Source organism: Salmo salar, chromosome ssa05 (genome assembly GCF_905237065.1).
Source record: "Salmo salar chromosome ssa05, Ssal_v3.1, whole genome shotgun sequence".
NCBI lineage: Eukaryota > Metazoa > Chordata > Actinopteri > Salmoniformes > Salmonidae > Salmo > Salmo salar.
The window spans coordinates 51,912,652-51,930,129 of NC_059446.1; the positions used below are offsets into that span (position 1 = coordinate 51,912,652).

At 45.2% G+C, this 17,478-nt stretch overlaps 1 protein-coding gene across 6 annotated transcripts in view; it reads right to left on the reverse strand.

Annotated features, from left to right (window-relative positions):
- LOC106605074 (teashirt homolog 1) overlaps nucleotides 1–17,478 on the reverse strand; it is a 67,986-nt gene that overhangs the window by 35,810 nt on the left and 14,698 nt on the right. The window lies entirely within an intron of this gene.

The window sequence follows — 17,478 nt, forward strand, 5'->3', positions numbered from 1 at the left end:
TGCCCACCGAGGCCCTCCCCTCCCCTCCGTCCCGACAGTACACTCTTCGAAAAATGGGTTCTTCGGCTGTCCCCATAGGATAACTATTTTTTGGTTCAAGGTAGAACTATTCTGGGTAACATGTAGAATCCTCTGGGGAAAAGGTTCCATATGAAACCTAATAGGGTTCTACATGGAATCAAAAGGGTTCTTCCTGAAACCAAAAAGGTTCTTCAGTGTTCTCTTTTGGGGACAGCCGAATAACATTTCTAGGTTCTAGATAGCACCTTTTTGTAGACACAGAGGTACACAACAGCAGACCAGAATCTGGGCCTGGCACCCTCCACTCTCCATGATACAGTTGGTTGTTTACAGGACCGTATAGAGTAGGCTACATGCACTATAGATGTGTAAGAAAAAAAACGGATATCTACTGTAAGTGTCTGGAGTTTAGCACCACCGGACGGACCATCTTACCTAAATGAAGAGGTCAAAAATATTTGTAAAATATAGAGAAATCTAAATATATAGGATAATTATCCATTTCTGTAATACATGATTTGTTTCCCTTGCGTCGTCTTTCTAAGTCCTAATATCTAGTCTGGAGGTGTGAGTGATGTAGGTTAATAATTCCTCACCACTGCCAACCCCCCCACCCTCTTTCCACCTCCTCCTCCTTTCCTTTCCTTTTCCTACCCTATCCTCCCTCCCCTGCTTTTCTCTCCCTCTCTCTTGTCCTCCACACTGGTCCAACCACCGACGTCAGCCCCTCCCGAGTGGAAGAATACAGCATATGGCCAAGCACCTACAGAGCCTTAAATAACTGCTGCGCCATTCCGGCTCACCGTACCGATTTATCTCCACTCATTTGAGAAAACCTCCGACCGGAGCAGAGTGGAGGGGTGGCCACACACACTATTCCTGTAGACAGAGCCGGAGCGTGTGTGTGGACATGTTTGACAATACTTGTTGGGGACCAGAAGTCCCCACAACAACAGTAAACAAACCAACATTTGACCAACTGGGGACTTTTTGCCAGTCCCCACAAGGAAAAAGGCCATTTGAAAGGGATTTAGGGTTGGGTTAGAATTAGTGGTAGGGTTAAGGTTAGAATTAGTGTTAGGATTAGAAGTAGGTTAGTTCAGCTAGCCACGGTTAGCTGTCCTCAGCTATCCATTAGCTCGAAAAGCTATCGCCAGTTTTTGTACAGCGCGATTCAGACCAGAGCATACCGGACCTATTCTCTCTCCTTTCCCCCGATTTCTACCGCAGGCTCTGGACATTTACACCTGGATCTTGCAGCTAACTAGCTGCTACCTGAGTGACTATTGGCAACGTCGGTCACGGAATTAACACACATTATTACGGAGCTAGCCAGCTAGCCAGCTGAAGAGTTCCGTCAGCCACTCCTGGGCTATTCATGAGCTAGCCAGCTGAAGTGTCTCCTGGGCTACAACTCACCTATCCTGACCCGTTTTACTGCCGATGCGGAGCCCCATCGGGTCTTCACGACTGGACCACCGACGTTATCTGCCCGAGGGAGTTATCCAACTAGCCCCTCCGTCGCGACGTAACCTGATCGCCCATCTGCGGCCCGCTAATCGTTAGCTGTCTTTTCGGCTGCGATCTGAATAGGTCTATCGGACACTTTTCTTGGGCCACTATAACTAACTATTTTGCCAACTTGGACTGGTCCCCCCTTCCACACGGAACCCCACTAACCCACAGACGGAAACGCACGAGGTGGCTAAAAACAGACCTCCCTCCCATCTTCCACCAGCTTGCTACCTATGGCCCGGCTAGCTGTCTGAATCTCACTGGACCCTTTGATCACTCGGCTAAGCATGCCTCTCCTTAATGTCAATATGCCTTCTCCATTGCTGTTCTGGTTAGTGTTTATTGGCTTATTTCACTGTAGAGCCTCTAGCCCTGCTCATTATACCTTATCCAACCTCTCAGTTCCTCCACCCACACATGCTATGACATCTTCTGGTTTCAATGATGTTTCTAGAGACAATATCTCTCTCATAATCACTAAATGCCTAGGTTTACCTCCTCTGTACTCACATCCCACCATACCTTTGTCTGTACATTATACCTTGAAGCTATTTTATCGCCCCCAGAAACCTGCTCCTTTTTCTCTCTATTCTGGACGTCACAGACGACCAATTCTTATAGCTTTTAGCCGTACCCTCATACTTATTCTTCTCTGCTCCTCTGGGGATGTAGAGGTGAATCCAGGCCCTGCAGTGCCTGGCTCCACTCCTACTCCCCAGGCGCTCTCTTTTGATGACTTCTGTAACCGTAATAACCTTGGTTTCATGCATGTTAACATTAGAAGCCTCCTCCCTAAGTTTGTTTTATTCACTGCTTTAGCACACTCTGCCAACCCGGATGTCCTAGCTGTGTCTGAATCTTGGCTTAGGAAGTCCACCAAAAACTCTGAAATCTTCATCCCTAACTACAACGTTTTCAGACAAGATAGAACGACCAAAGGGGGCGGTGTTGCAATCTACTGCAGAGATAGCCTGCAGAGTTCTGTCCTGCTATCCAGGTCTGTACCCAAACAATTTGAACTTCTACTTTTAAAAATCCACCTCTCCAAAAACAAGTCTCTCACCGTTGCCGCCTGCTATAGACCCCCCTCGGCCCCTAGTTGTGCTCTGGACACCATATGTGAACTGATTGCCCCCATCTATCTTCAGAGCTCGTGCTACTAGGTGACCTAAACTGGGACATGCTTAACACCCCAGCCATCCTACAATCCAAGCTTGATGCCCTCAATCTCACACAAATTATTAATGAACCCACCAGGTACAACCCCAAAGCCGCAAACACTGGCACCCTCATAGATATCATCCTAACCAACGTGCCCTCTAAATACACCTCTGCTGTTTTCAACCAAGATCTCAGCGATCACTGCCTCATTGCCTGCACCCGTAATGGGTCAGCGGTCAAACGACCTCCACTCATCACTGTCAAACGCTCCCTGAAACATTTCAACGAGCAAGCCTTTCTATTCGACCTGGCCCTGGTATCCTGGAAGGATATTGACCTCATCCCGTCAGTAGAGGATGCCTGGTTATTTTTTTTAAATGCCTTCCTCTCCATCTTAAATAAGCATGCCCCTTTCAAGAAATTTAGAACCAGGAACAGATATAGCCCTTGGTTCTCCCCAGACCTGACTGCCCTTAACCAACACAAAAATATCCTGTGGCGTTCTGCATTAGCATCGAACTGCCCCCGCGATATGCAACTTTTTAGGGAAGTTAGAAACCAATACACACAGGCAGTTAGAAACGCCAAGGCTAGCTTTTTCAAACAGAAATTCGCTTCGTGCAACTCCAACTCTAAAAAGTTCTGGGACATTGTAAAGTCCATGGAGAATAAGAACACTTCCTCCCAACTGCCCACTGCACTGAGGATAGGAAACTCTGTCACCACCGATAAGCCCACTATAATTGAGAATTTCAATAAGCATTTTTCTACGGCTGGCCATGCTTTCCACCTAACTACCCATACTGCATTCAACAGCACTGCACCCCCCACAGCTACTCGCCCAAGCCTCCCCCATTTCTCCTTCTCCCAAATCCATTCAGCTGATGTTCTGAAAGAGCTGCAAAATCTGGACCCCTACAAATCAGCTGGGCTTGACAATCTGGACCCTTTCTTTCTAAAATTATCTGCCGAAATTATTGCAACCCCTATTACTAGCCTGTTCAACCTCTCTTTCGTGTCGTCTGAGATTCCCATAGATTGGAAAGCAGCTGCTGTCATCCCCCTCTTCAAAGGAGGTGACACTCTTGACCCAAATTGCTACAGACCTATATCCATCCTACCCTGCCTTTCTAAGGTCTTCGAAAGCCAAGTCAACAAACAGATTACCGACCATTTCGAATCCCACCGCACCCTCTCCGCTATGCAATCTGGTTTCAGAGCTGGTCATGGGTGCACCTCAGCCACGCTCAAGGTCCTAAACGACATCGTAACCGCCATCGATAAGAAACAATACTGTGCTGCCGTATTCATTGACCTGGCCAAAGCTTTTGACTCTGTTAATCACCACATCCTCATCGGCAGACTCAGTAGCCTTGGTTTCTCAAACGATTGCGTCGCCTGGTTCACCAACTACTTCTCTGACAGAGTTCAGTGTGTCAAATCGGAGGGCCTACTGTCTGGACCTCTGGCAGTCTCTATGGGGGTACCACAGGGTTCAATTCTTGGGCCAACTCTTTTCTCTGTATACATAAATGATGTCGCTCTTGCTGCTGGTGAATCTCTGATCCACCTCTACGCAGACGACACCATTCTGTACACTTCTGGCCCTTCTTTGGACACTGTGTTAACAACCCTCCAGACGAGCTTCAATGCCATTCAACTCTCCTTCCGTGGTCTCCAACTGCTCCTAAACACAAGTAAAACTAAAAGCATGCTCTTCAACCGATCGCTGCCTGCACCTGCCCGCCTGTCCAGCATCACTTCTCTGGACGGTTCTAACTTAGAATTTGTGGACAACTACAAATACCTAGGTGTCTGGTTAGACTGTAAACTCTCCTTCCAGACTCACATCAATCATCTCCAATGCAAAGTGAAATCTCGAATTGGCTTCCTATTTCGCAACAAAGCATCCTTCACTCATGCTGCCAAACATACCCTCGTAAAACTGACCATCCTACCAATCCTCGACTTCGGCGATGTCATTTACAAAATAGCTTCCAATACCCTACTCAACAAGCTGGATGCAGTCTATCACATTGCCATCCGTTTTGTCACCAAAGCCCCATATACTACCCACCACTGCGACCTGTACGCTCTCGTTGGCTGGCCTTCGCTTCATAATCGTCGCCAAACACATTGGCTCCAGGTCATCTACAAGACCCTGCTAGGTAAAGTCCCCCCTTATCTCCGCTCACTGGTCACCATAGCAGCACCCACCTGTAGCACGCGCTCCAGCAGGTATATCTCTCTGGTCACCCCTAAAGCCAACTCCTCCTTTGGTCGTCTCCCCTTCCAGTTCTCTGCTGCCAATGACTGGAACGAACTACAAAAATCTCTGAAACTGGAAACACTTATCTCCCTCACTAGCTTTAAGCACCAGCTGTCAGAGCAGCTCACAGATCACTGCACCTGTACATAGCCCATCTATAATTTAGCCCAAACTACTACCTCTTCCCCTACTGTATTTATTTATTTTATTTATTTTACTCCTTTGCACCATATTATTTATATTTTATCTCTGAACTTTCTTCAAACTACAAATCTACCATTCCAGTGTTTTTCTTGCTATACTTTATTTACTTTTCCACCATGGCATTTTTTTGCCTTTACCTCCCTTATCTCACATCATTTGCTCACATTGTATATAGTCTTATTTTTTTTTATTTTTTTTTTTCTACTGCATCATTGATTGTATGTTGTTTTACTCCATGTGTAACTCTGTGTTTTTGTATGTTGTCGAACTGCTTTGCTTTATCTTGGCCAGGTCGCAATTGTAAATGAGAACTTGTTCTCAACTTGCCTACCTGGTTAAATAAAGGTGAAATAAATAAATAAATAAAATAATTAGTGTTAGGGTTAGAATTAGTGTTAGGGTTGGGTTAGAATTAGTGTTAAGGTTAGAATTAGTGTTAGGGTTAGAATTAGTGGTAGGGTTAGAATTAGTGGTAGAGTTAGAATTAGTGTTAGGGTTAGGGAAAGGGGGATACCTAGTCAGTTGCACAACTGAATCCATATAACCGAAATATGTCTTCTGCATTTAATCAAACCCCTCTGAATCAGAGAGGTGCGGGGAGCTGTTGTTAGAATTAGGGTTAGGGGTTAAAGGTTAAGTTTAGGGTTAGGAGTTAGGGTTAGGGTTTTGAGGTTAAGGTTAGGGCAAAGGTTAGTGGTTAAGGAAAATAGGATTTTGAATGGGTATCAATTGTGTCCACAAAGTTGGCGGGGGGGTTGACAGCTGATCGACACAACTCGCAAGGCATAGTTACAGTTACTGTGACGTGGTCTCATAACCTTTAATATTTTTGTTAGCTTAAGTGCTAGCCAAGGGTGACGAGTGAGGCGAAGTCATGTCAGCGGAATTCCTTCCAGATTTTTTCCTATTCCCTTCTGCGTTTATACAGTAGTACCCTATCTTAGTGACTTCACTACATCACAAGAATACAATTATTATTCTTGAGATTCAAACGTGAGATTACGTTGGGAAACAGTGTTGGGCCGTAACAGCTCTTACATGACGAATCTAGAGAACATGGAGAAGAAAACTACTGCCTGGCAGACAGGTAGCACTGTTCTGTGTGACGGTTTAGACATATTGAATGAGAGGAAGGGGAGGTGTGAGGTGTACATGTACAGTATGTGTGTGTAGATACAAGAGGTAGGGTGCGTGCGTGTGCGTGTGTGTGTGTGTGTGTGTGTGTGTGTGTGTGTGTGTTCTTGGCTTGTTTCTCTAAAATTATCTTTGAGTCGGGTATTAATAGACCTGGCTCTATAAATAAAACGGAAGCACCACACACACAGACACACACACACACACACACACACACACACACACACACACACACACACACGACATCATTTCTGCACCATGCACTAACCCACACACCCAGATATTTATTTAGCAACACGTTTGTTGGTTCTCCTGTCTGATTGTAAAGAGGGGGATGTAAAAACGAGTGGATGTTTTGAGAGGCTGAGTTGAGTGAATGCACTTGGTGTAGTACAGCTGGGCTGAACGCGCTGTGGGATCAATAGAGTGAACCAGCAGGGATCGATCGCAATTCATCTTGTTTTTCTTTTTACATTTTCATTCTCACCCACACACGCATGTTACTAGCTTGTTAGGAGAGGGGCAAAACACGTGGGTTCATGCACGTATAGGCGTGCATGCAAACACACACACACATTCAAACACACACACCTGAGTAGCTGAACTAAAGCGATGCACGCACACAGAGGTTCAATAAAACAATATGGAATGTATTTATTTTTATTGGGCATATCAGCTCATCCCCGTCGTCTCCTTTGCATAACAAGCCCTGTATAATTAAACCATAAATTTCAACGCGTCCGTTTAATTACCAGAGACAATGTCAGGAGGCAGGAGAGTAAACAAGTGCCTTTGAAGTGAGGAGTTAAAAACCACTCCAACACAGATGCTGTTCATTTAGGTGGGATGCTGTTTTATATGAAAATGTAATGCTCAAAAGAATGGGTGTGTGTGGGTGTGTGTGTGTGTGTTTTGTATATTTTTTTGGTACTTCTCCAGGAATGCTTGGAAAGTAGTAGGCTGGTGAGGTAGTGGGTACAGGTACTAGGTGTGTGGCGTGTTGATGTGTGTGTGCATGTGTGTGTGTGTGTGTGTGTGTGTGTGTGTGTGTGTGTGTGTGTGTGTGTGTGTTTTCCCTGAACAAACACAATGGACTGAGGGTATAATAATTGATTGGGGGCCACCTCCTTGTCCAGGGTGACCATGGCAACGGACGACAGGGGGACAGACATGACAGTGGCTGGGACGGTCGAGTGGACGCTTCAGGTCAATGTCAACACACACTCGCCGCTTCCAGCAGCTTAGCTAATTACACAGCGGCCCTTAAGGCCACTTACAACAGGTTAGCTAATTATCAAACAACTGATTACAAATGAACAGAGAGGTGTTCTTAATCTCCCACCCCACAGCATGATGACAAACACTAACCGCTTGTAATTAGTTCTGGGTAAAGGGAAGGGTGGTGAGGGCAGGGTTTTGTGTGTCTGCATGTGCTGTTTCGGTAAAGGGACCCCATCGATGTGTCAAACTAACAACAACACTGTCATGATGTAGTTGCCACTTTGTGAAAAGTTCAACGGTCCAGCCACAGTTAACCCAGTCTATGTACCTTCCTATTAGCATAGTGAGTGCCATCGAAATAACATAGGGGTTGAGGGCTAACACAACTCACAGGCCCGGACGGCCATAAGGCTTCGAGTTGCACCTGCCGACAGTTATAAAATCCTTTCTCTCTCCCTCCGCCCTAATTTTCACGGCCCCTAAAACATCCGCTCTCTCGCATGGCCCCAAACGTCCATCTGCCCAAATAAATCCCTTTTTAAAACGTACCCCCTCCCCCCCCCCACCACACACAATTGGCACACACGTCACCTGTGCCTTTTAAGCTGCCCCCCCCCCCCGACACTTCCCTCGAATTCCACCTGCCCCCTTTCAACATCAATACCCCTTCCTCTCTCTCGCTGTAAAGGAACCTGTGACTTTAAATCTCTGTGTCAGGCCCAGCCCGACAATCCAGCAAGCCCAACTTCACCTGAGCACGCCCCCCCCCCCCCGACAAGACAACAGTGCGGCCCAGAAAACGGCCTAGCCAGCCGCAGCTGTCTCCATCGCCTAGCAACGGCGAGCCTGATAGATGACCCCAACGATGGATAATTACCGTAAATCACAAGAGCTCAGACACTAAGGGGGAGAGCTGGGGAGAGAGAGAGAGAGAGAAATACAGAAGAAAGAGGGGAAAATAGAGGGTGAGAGAGAGATTGAGCAGTGGGGAGAGAGAGAGAGAGAGAGAGAGAGAGAGAGAGAGAGAGAAAAGGATAATAAAGGAGGGGTGGAACTGGTCATGCATGCACTAATGCACCTTGATGAGCTCAGATCCCCCCCCCTCCTCCACCCTTGACTCAAACACACACACCAAAACACAAGAACACACACGCACAGGCAGGAACACAGAGGCAGCAGCCTTGTCGCTGTAATCCGACACCCCATTCCCCGCCTCCCTGCAGAGGCGCTTGTCTGTCAGAGATTCACCTCAATACACAGAGGCGCCAATCAAAGGCCAGACAGAGCAGCCCAGAACATTGAGAAAACAAAAAAAGACGCACAACGGGACTGTGGAGAAATGGTGACAAAAAGTCCAAAACAAGTTTAAAAAAACAAAATATTTCACGTAGAACTGTCCAAAGCACAGTTTACTCACTAAAAAGGTTCAGCTTTTTTTTACTAGTCTTACAAACTTCTCTCTCCCTCCTACTTCACTCCTCCCTCTCCACTCTTCCCCCTCCCTGTCTCCCACTGCCTCCCTCCCCCCCCCCCCTTCCAGATATTTGATCTGGTCCTGCGTGTGATAGATTGACAGGTAATGGGGAAGTTGAAGGGGCGATGGAGACAGGAACAGGTGTTCAGCACAGTCTTTTTGGCCGGCGTTAAAGCTGCCATGTCCTTCACTACATCTACACCACCCGTCTACTTCCTTTCTCTCCCTCTCTCTCTTTCTCTCTCCCCATTGCTCAATCTCTCCCTTTCTTTTTCTCTCCCTCCCTCTCTTTCTGTCTCTGTTTGAGAGATGTAATCCATCAACATAGTGACAGGGTTGGACATGTAGGCCTACGGTCGTTCATGGGGAAACATATGTGCAGTGGGGGGGAATAACACAATAAGAGCCTATAGTCCCAGCCACAAAACTACTGTGTAACTGTGTCACACTGAGCACTACTGAGCAAAATAGGTTGTTACTGAGTAACTCGCTCTAACCTCTACTCCACCGCTGCGGGTTGGACTGAACCAACAATTTAATGTCATGTGTACGTTCCAAAATGCAATTATTACAGGAGGGGAGGAGGAGAGAAGAGAGTGGAGACAAAAGGGAAAGAAAAACGAAGAGGAGTGAGATGAGTAGGAGAGAAAGAGAGAGCGAGAGAGAGGGGAGTAGGAGGGGGGATGCAGGCCATAAATCAAAAGTGTGGTGACGGTAAATAACTGCGGCGAGGCTGTAACTACCTGCCATCATGTGACCCCAGGAGAGCGTTCAGCGCGAGGGAAACAGGGGTCTCGCTGATAAATCCCCTCCAACTTTTACTGCATAACATTAAAGGACATGTCACCCTCGCAAATCACTCCGGCTCTGCGTTGGAGATGGAAGTAGGGAGTTCAAAACAGGCTCTATTTGCATGTTGTAGCTCCAACATTCCAGAGGAGTGGATATTGGATAAGAAAATCCCTCTCTGACTTGGGTGTATTAACTTGAAAGTACAAACACTTAAAGACATGCTCCAGAACCTTGGCAAGTAGTAAATCTTTTTTAAACCTCTTGCTTTGGGCTGGATTTCTCAATGTGTAGTTCATACTAGAGGTTGACCGATCGGCATGGCCGATTAAGTAGGGCCGATTTCAAGTTTTCATAACAAATCGGTAATTGGCATTTTTGGACGCCGATTATGGCCGATTACATTGCACTCCACGAGGAGACTGCATAGCAGGCTGACCACCTGTTACGCGAGTGCAGCAAGGAGCCAAGGTAAGTTGCTAGCTAGCATTAAACTTATCTTGTAAAAAAAACAATCAATCTTAACATAATCACTAGTTAACTACACATGGTTGATGATATTACTAGTTTATCTAGCTTGTCCTGCATTGCATATAATCAATGCGGTGCCTGTTAATTTATCATCGAATCACAGTCTACTTCGCCAAACGGGTGATGATTTAACAAATGCGCATTCGCGTCAGGGTATATGCAGCAGTTTGGGCCGCCTGGCTCGTTGCGAACTGTGTGAAGACCATTTCTTCCTAACAAAGACCGTAATTCATTTGCCAGAATATTACATAATTATGACATAATATTGAAGGTTGTGCAATGTAACAGCAATATTTAGACTTAGGGTTGCCACCCGTTCGATAAAATACGGAACGGTTCCGTATTTCACTGAAAGAATAAACGTTTTGTTTTCGAAATTATAGTTTCCGGATTTGACCATATTAAGGACCTAAGGCTCCTATTTCTGTGTGTTTATTATGTTATAATTAAGTCTATGATTTGATATATCAGTCTGACTGAGCGGTGGTAGGTAGCAGCAGGCTCATAAGCATTCATTCAAACAGCACTTACCTGCGTTTGCCAGAAGCTCTTCGCAATGCTTGAAGCACAGTGCTGTTTATGACTTCAAGCCTATCAACTCCCGAGATTAGTCTAGCAATACTATAGTGCCTATAAGAACATACAATAGTCAAAGTTATATGAAATGCAAATGAGATAGAGAGAAATAATCCTATAATTCCTATAATAACTACAACCTAAATCTTCTTAACTGGGAATATTGAAGACTCATGTTAAAAGAAACCACCAGCGTTCATATGTTCTCATGTTCTGAGCAAGGAACTTAAACGTTAGCTTTTTTTACATGGCACATATTGCACTTTTACTTTCTTCTTTTTTTTTGCATTATTTCAACCAAATTGAACATGTTGAATTATTTATTTGAGACTAAATAGATTTTAGTTATACACTGTATTAAGTTAAAATAAAAGTGTTAATTCAGTATTGTTGTAATTGTCATTATTACAAATTTCCCCCACGTGGACCAGCCCCCTAGCAATTCGAGTTCCAGCCAATGAGCTTCAGCTCCTCGCCCTTTGAGTGACAGCTAGCAAGATGCACACAAAGCAGAGAGAGAGAGAGAGAGAGAGAGACATAGAACAATGATGTGGTGCACATATCTGCACAGACAGTATGTGACATAGTAGACCATTTTTGGGGGGACACTTTTGGCTCGTGAGCACTACTTTCAGAACTACTGGCCAAAAAGTATACAAAAGTACCTGAGAAACTCTTTAAACCAGAGATCATAATCATTAGGTAAATATGGTGGACCTCAATTTAAAATCGCTCAACATGGTGGTGTTGTTCGTTTTTTAAAGATAGGGGAAGATACAGGTAACAGAGAAATCCTAGCGTTTGAATCCCTCTGTAACTGCATTGTAATATTCAAATTCTGCACCAGGGTCTTGTTCGTAAGGCATCAACTGGAAGCAAACGGACTGAAACAGGGAGGGACTACCTTGACTTTTCCAATAAGAAAGGCTCATTTTCACTTACTGTTGCAAAACAAGGTCTGTTGAGTGCTCTAATGAATAGGACCCTGCTAATGCAAATTCAGCACCTGCTCTATCTCTTCCAGTTCTACCTTACCCGAGCATGTGTCCCAAATGGCACCTTATTCCCTACATGGCGCACTACTTTATAGGGAATAGGGTGCCATTTCGGACGCAGGCCATCGCTAACTGACTTCACCTGCACTGACTCACAGGGAAACTTGATAACAACCGTCTGTATTTCTTTCCTTGTTGCCCATCATATAAGATTTACACAAGTTAACAATATCACCAACAGAACGACACAGAGGTTCAAACTGGTCACTCCTTGGCAGTTATCTAGAAACAAAACAGTCAATCACACACAATCACCTTGAAACACACATGCTTTCTGTCATTTAATAACGCTCTCTTTCACACACACATACACACACACACCACACACCATTTTCAAGCAGTGTGCCAGGCATCTGCTGTCACGCGACCTGTCTCAGAGAACTAAGCAGAGACAGACACTGTCAACTTAGAGTGCCTCAAATGCCCACCTACGAACAGGCGAGGCAGGAATGAAGGCAGCATCTCCCTCCTGGTATAATTTGAGCTAATCCGCAATAGGAGATAGTCAAGTTTATGGCATATCTGGCTAACAGCGTCAGTCACCGGCAGCTTTTAATCTCATATTTAGACCCGTTTCCATCACGGGCTGACGACAAAAGCAGCCGCACAAAGTGTGATTACCTTGCCTATTTTTACATTTCTGCATGACATGACTTCTGATAATGGCGAGGATTTCAAACAGGAGAAAGAATACACTTAGATTCCCTTCTTAGTGAAGGAAAGAAGGTAAGTTATGGCAGGCGACTGGCTATAAGAGAGGAGTGAAAAAGGAATGTTTAAAATGTGAGCTGTACACTGAGTGTATAAAACATTAGGAAAACCTTCCTAATATTGAGTTGCACCCCCTTTTGCCCTCAGAACTGCCTCAATTCGTTGGGGCATGGAATCTACAAGGTGTAGGAAGCGTTCCACAGGGTTGCTGGCCCATGTTAACCTGTTAGGGCTAGGGGGCAGTATTTGCACGGCTGGATAAAAAAAATGTACCCGATTTAATCTGGTTACTAATCCTACCCAGTAACTAGAATATGCATATACTTATTATATATGGATAGAAAACACTCTAAAGTTTCTAAAACTGTTTGAATGGTGTCTGTGAGTATAACAGAACTCATTTGGCAGGCAAAACCCTGAGACATTTTCTGACAGGAAGTGGATACCTGATGTGTTGTATTACCTTTAAACCTATCCCATTGAAAAACACAGGGGCTGAGGAATATTTTGGCACTTCCTATTGCTTCCACTAGATGTCACCAGCCTTTACAAAGTGTTTTGAGTCTTCTGGAGGGAGATCTGACCGAACAAGAGCCATGGAACGATGATGGCCCATTAGACACCTGGCGCGAGTTCATGTTGGGTACCCTCGTTCCAATACGTTATAAAAGAGTATGCATTCGTCCACCTTGAATATTATTCATGTTCTGGTTAAAAAAGGCCCTAATGATTTATGCTATACAACGTTTGACATGTTTGAACGAACGGAAATATATTTTTTCCCCCTCGTTCATGACGAGAAGTCCGGCTGGCTTACATCATGTGCTAACGAGACGGAGATTTTTGGACATAAATGATGAGCTTTTTTGAACAAAACTACATTCGTTATGGACCTGTGATACCTGGAAGTGACATCTGATGAAGAGAATCAAAGGTAATGGATTATTTACATAGTATTTTCGATTTTAGATCTCCCCAACATGACGTCTAGTCTGTATCGCAACGCGTATTTTTCTGGGCGCAGTGCTCAGATTATTGCAAAGTGTGATTTCCCAGTAAGGTTATTTTTAAATCTGGCAAGTTGATTGCGTTCAAGAGATGTAAATCTATAATTCTTTAAATGACAATATAATATTTTACCAATGTTTTCTAATTTTAATTATTTAATTTGTGGTGTTGACTTGACTGCCGGTTATTGGAGGGAAACGATTTCCTCAACATCAATGCCATAGTAAAACGCTGTTTTTGGATATAAATATGAACTTGATAGAACTAAAAATGCATGCATTGTCTAACATAATGTCCTAGGAGTGTCATCTGATGGAGATTGTAAAAGGTTAGTGCATCATTTTAGCTGGTTTTATGGTTTTGGTGACCCTGTCTTTGAATTGACAAAACATTACACACAACTCTTGTAAATGTACTGTCCTAACATACTCTAAATTTATGCTTTCGCCGTAAAACCTTTTTGAAATCGTAAAACGTGGTTAGATTAAGGAGATGTTTATCTTTCAAAGGGTGTAAAATAGTTGTATGTTTGAAAAATTTGAATTTTGACATTTATTTGGATTCAAATTTGCCGCTCTTGAAATGCACCTGCTGTTGATGGAGTGCACCACGGGGGGGACGCTAGCGTCCCACCTAGCCCATAGAGGTTAACTCCAACGCTTCCCACAGTTGTGTCAAGTTGGCTGGATGTCCTTTGGGTGGTGGACCATTTTAATACACACGGGAAACTGTTGAGCGTGAAAAACCCAGCAGCGTTGCAGTTTTTGATACACTCAAACCGGTGCGCATGGCACCTTCTACCAGACCCCGTTCAAAGGCACTAAAATCTTTTATCTTGCCCATTCACCCTCCGAATGGCCCACATACACAACCCATGTCTCAAGGCTTAAAAATCCTTCTTTGACTGGCTCCTCGCCTACATCGACACTGATTGAAGTGGATGTAACAAGTGACATCAATAAGGAATCCTAACTTTCACCTGGGTTCACTATTTCATGGAAAGAGCAGGTGTTTCCAATGTTTCGTACACAAAAAGTGGAGGTTAACACAGATACACTAACACACACAAACTCACGTGCACAAGAGCAAACAAACACACACACACACACATGCACACGCACCCTTCCTTTTCAGTGCCAAGGTTTACACCCTGTGGTGTTTGCCCTGCGCTGTTGGCCACATGACCGCATGCATTTGAATGTCGGGTGGAGTGCATCCCTCTTCTTTATCCAGAGAGAAGACAAGAACCATAAAAGACGACACACACACAATGAAGACTTTTACCCGAGAGGGACTTAGAGGGGGGTATGCCGGGGTGCAACTCTGGCGGGGGTAGGTACTTTCAGGGCACAAGGCAGAAAACCAGGAGAAAACCAACCTACGCATAACAAGAAAATACCTCCCGACAACATCTGGGAGTGGGGTAAAGTTAACGGCGTTAAAAAAAAAAAAAGAGATGAGGTGCTTGATTTAGTTGACGAGTCTCTTTCTCTCGGTCTCCCCCACAGAGTGTTTTTTTGGTTCGGCTCTTCCATAGAGGAGTGACCTGGGAGAGAGGAAACAGACAAAGGGAAAAAAGGGGAGACAGCACACGGATCCTAATGAAGCCATAAATCAAACGTCCGATGAGAAAAGACTCCGAAGGAGGATCACATCGCCGGGGATCAATGGAGACACATCCAAAGGAGGAGACAACAACAGCCTGGAAACACACACACACACACACACACACACACACATCTAGATGGACACAAACGAGCGCATTGCAAGTACACACAGGCTGAAATACAGCCTCATAAACACACACACACACACACACGAACATACACACACACACACACTCGCTCACCAAGGCCCAGACCAACTGAGACACGTGCTTGTCTCTAATCTATTCAACTTCCTCGCACATTGTCCCCCCCCCCCTCCCTTACTACCCAGGAGGGCTCCGAGTTACACCTCCACGCTCAATCCCTCTCGTCTAAATAATATTGGCCGTGATAAATGGCGCCATAACTCTGATATCCACAATCAATCTCTGCTTTAAAGACACATCCATCTTCTGTAATGCTGATGGGGAGGGGGGAGATCCAGGGGAGTGCGAGGGGGGTGGAGGGGGAGGAGGAGCCGAGGGAAGACGTGACTGTTTTCCTGACCTCCTGGCAGGGGACTAAGGCGGGGGGGACGGCGGGGCCCGGTGGAGGCGGGCCACTGAGTGATGTCTGTCAGCTCACATCTGGCTGGGAAAATAAATTAGGCTTATGAAGACAAATGAAAAGGGCTGTTCCTGCCGCCACCGCCGAGACACGGGGCGAGAGTGAGAGAGCAGGAGAGAGAGAGAGAGAGAGAGAGAGAGAGAGAGAGAACAAAGGGGCAGCGAGAGAGACAGAGAGAGAGAGAGAGAGAGAGAGAGAGGGACTAAATAAAAAAAAGAGCGAGGGGGAGAGAAGCAAAGCAGCCATTAACGTAGTCACGCTGCAAAGACGCAGAGCTCACTTAGTCAAAACCTTGTCCTTCTCTCTTCTCGCCCTCTCTTCTTTTTTCCTCTCTTGTTCTCAGTCTTTGAGTTGCAAGCCAGGAACATTCTAGATGGCAATATGGCCGCAGTACGAGGAAGATCAAAGACAAGACACTGAGTCCTTCCTTTCTACCTCAGTGGTTGTGCAGTGTACACACAGGGGGGGGTCTGGAGATGCATGGGGGAGAGGGGGGGGTGAACTAGGGCTGGGAATCGCCAGGGACCTCACGATAAAATATTATCACGATACTTAAGTGCCAATTTGATATGTATTGCGATTCTCACGATTCTATATGTATTGCGATTCGATAATTAGATTGTATTGCAATTGGATGTTCCAAACATATTGCTCACATATGTCTGCTGCAGAGGGACAAAAGAGAGCCATGATAACGTTTTGAGCAGTCATGGAAATAAAAGACGGAGAACAAGCTATGAAGGAAAAAATAAATGGTGTTTTGGTGCAGGTACTGTACAGCCAACTAGTGCAAAGATAATATTGCGATATTGTCAAAACGATACGATATATTGTCAAAAATAATATCCCGATATATAACTGTATCGATTTTTTCCTCCCCATCACAAGAGTGAACTATCTCTGACCTGACGGAGGGGTTGTCACTCAGCCACGCCACAGTGAATATTCCCCCCTAACGACGTCGCGCGTCTTTTAACGGACGGACAAAAGCAAAGAATCTCTCTCTCTCTCTCTCTCTCTCTCTCTCTCTCTCTCTCTCTCTCTCTCTCTCTCTCTCTCTCTCTCTCTCTCTCTCTCTCTCTCTCTCTCTCTCTCTCTCTCTCTCTCTCTCTCTCTCTCTCTCTCTCTCTCTCTCTCTCTCTCTCTCTCTCTCTCTCTCTCTCTCTCTCTCTCTCTCTCTCTCTCTCTCTCTCTCTCACTCACTCACTCACTCACTCACTCACTCACTCACTCACTCACTCACTCACTCTCTCTCACACGCTCTCTCACTTAATGCTGCTCTGGGTCGGAACTTAATTATTAAACGGAGATGTCCACACAGCCTTTTTAGGTTGTTCTCCTCTCCTCCTTCCTCTTCCAGCACCAGAGAATATTATGCACCTACCACCTAGCCGCTGCTTCTGCTGCTGCTCCAGTCAAAATCTCTTTCCCTTTCTTACCCAAAAATGAAAAAGGTACACAAGTTACATTTACGCAAAGTCATAAGGTGCGCGACTGAGGTTGTTATCAAGCTTTGCCACGGTGTGAGAGCAAACACTTCAATGAATCATAAACTAGGCTTTCAGATTATTTTCGGGGGGTTTTACAGATTAGAAA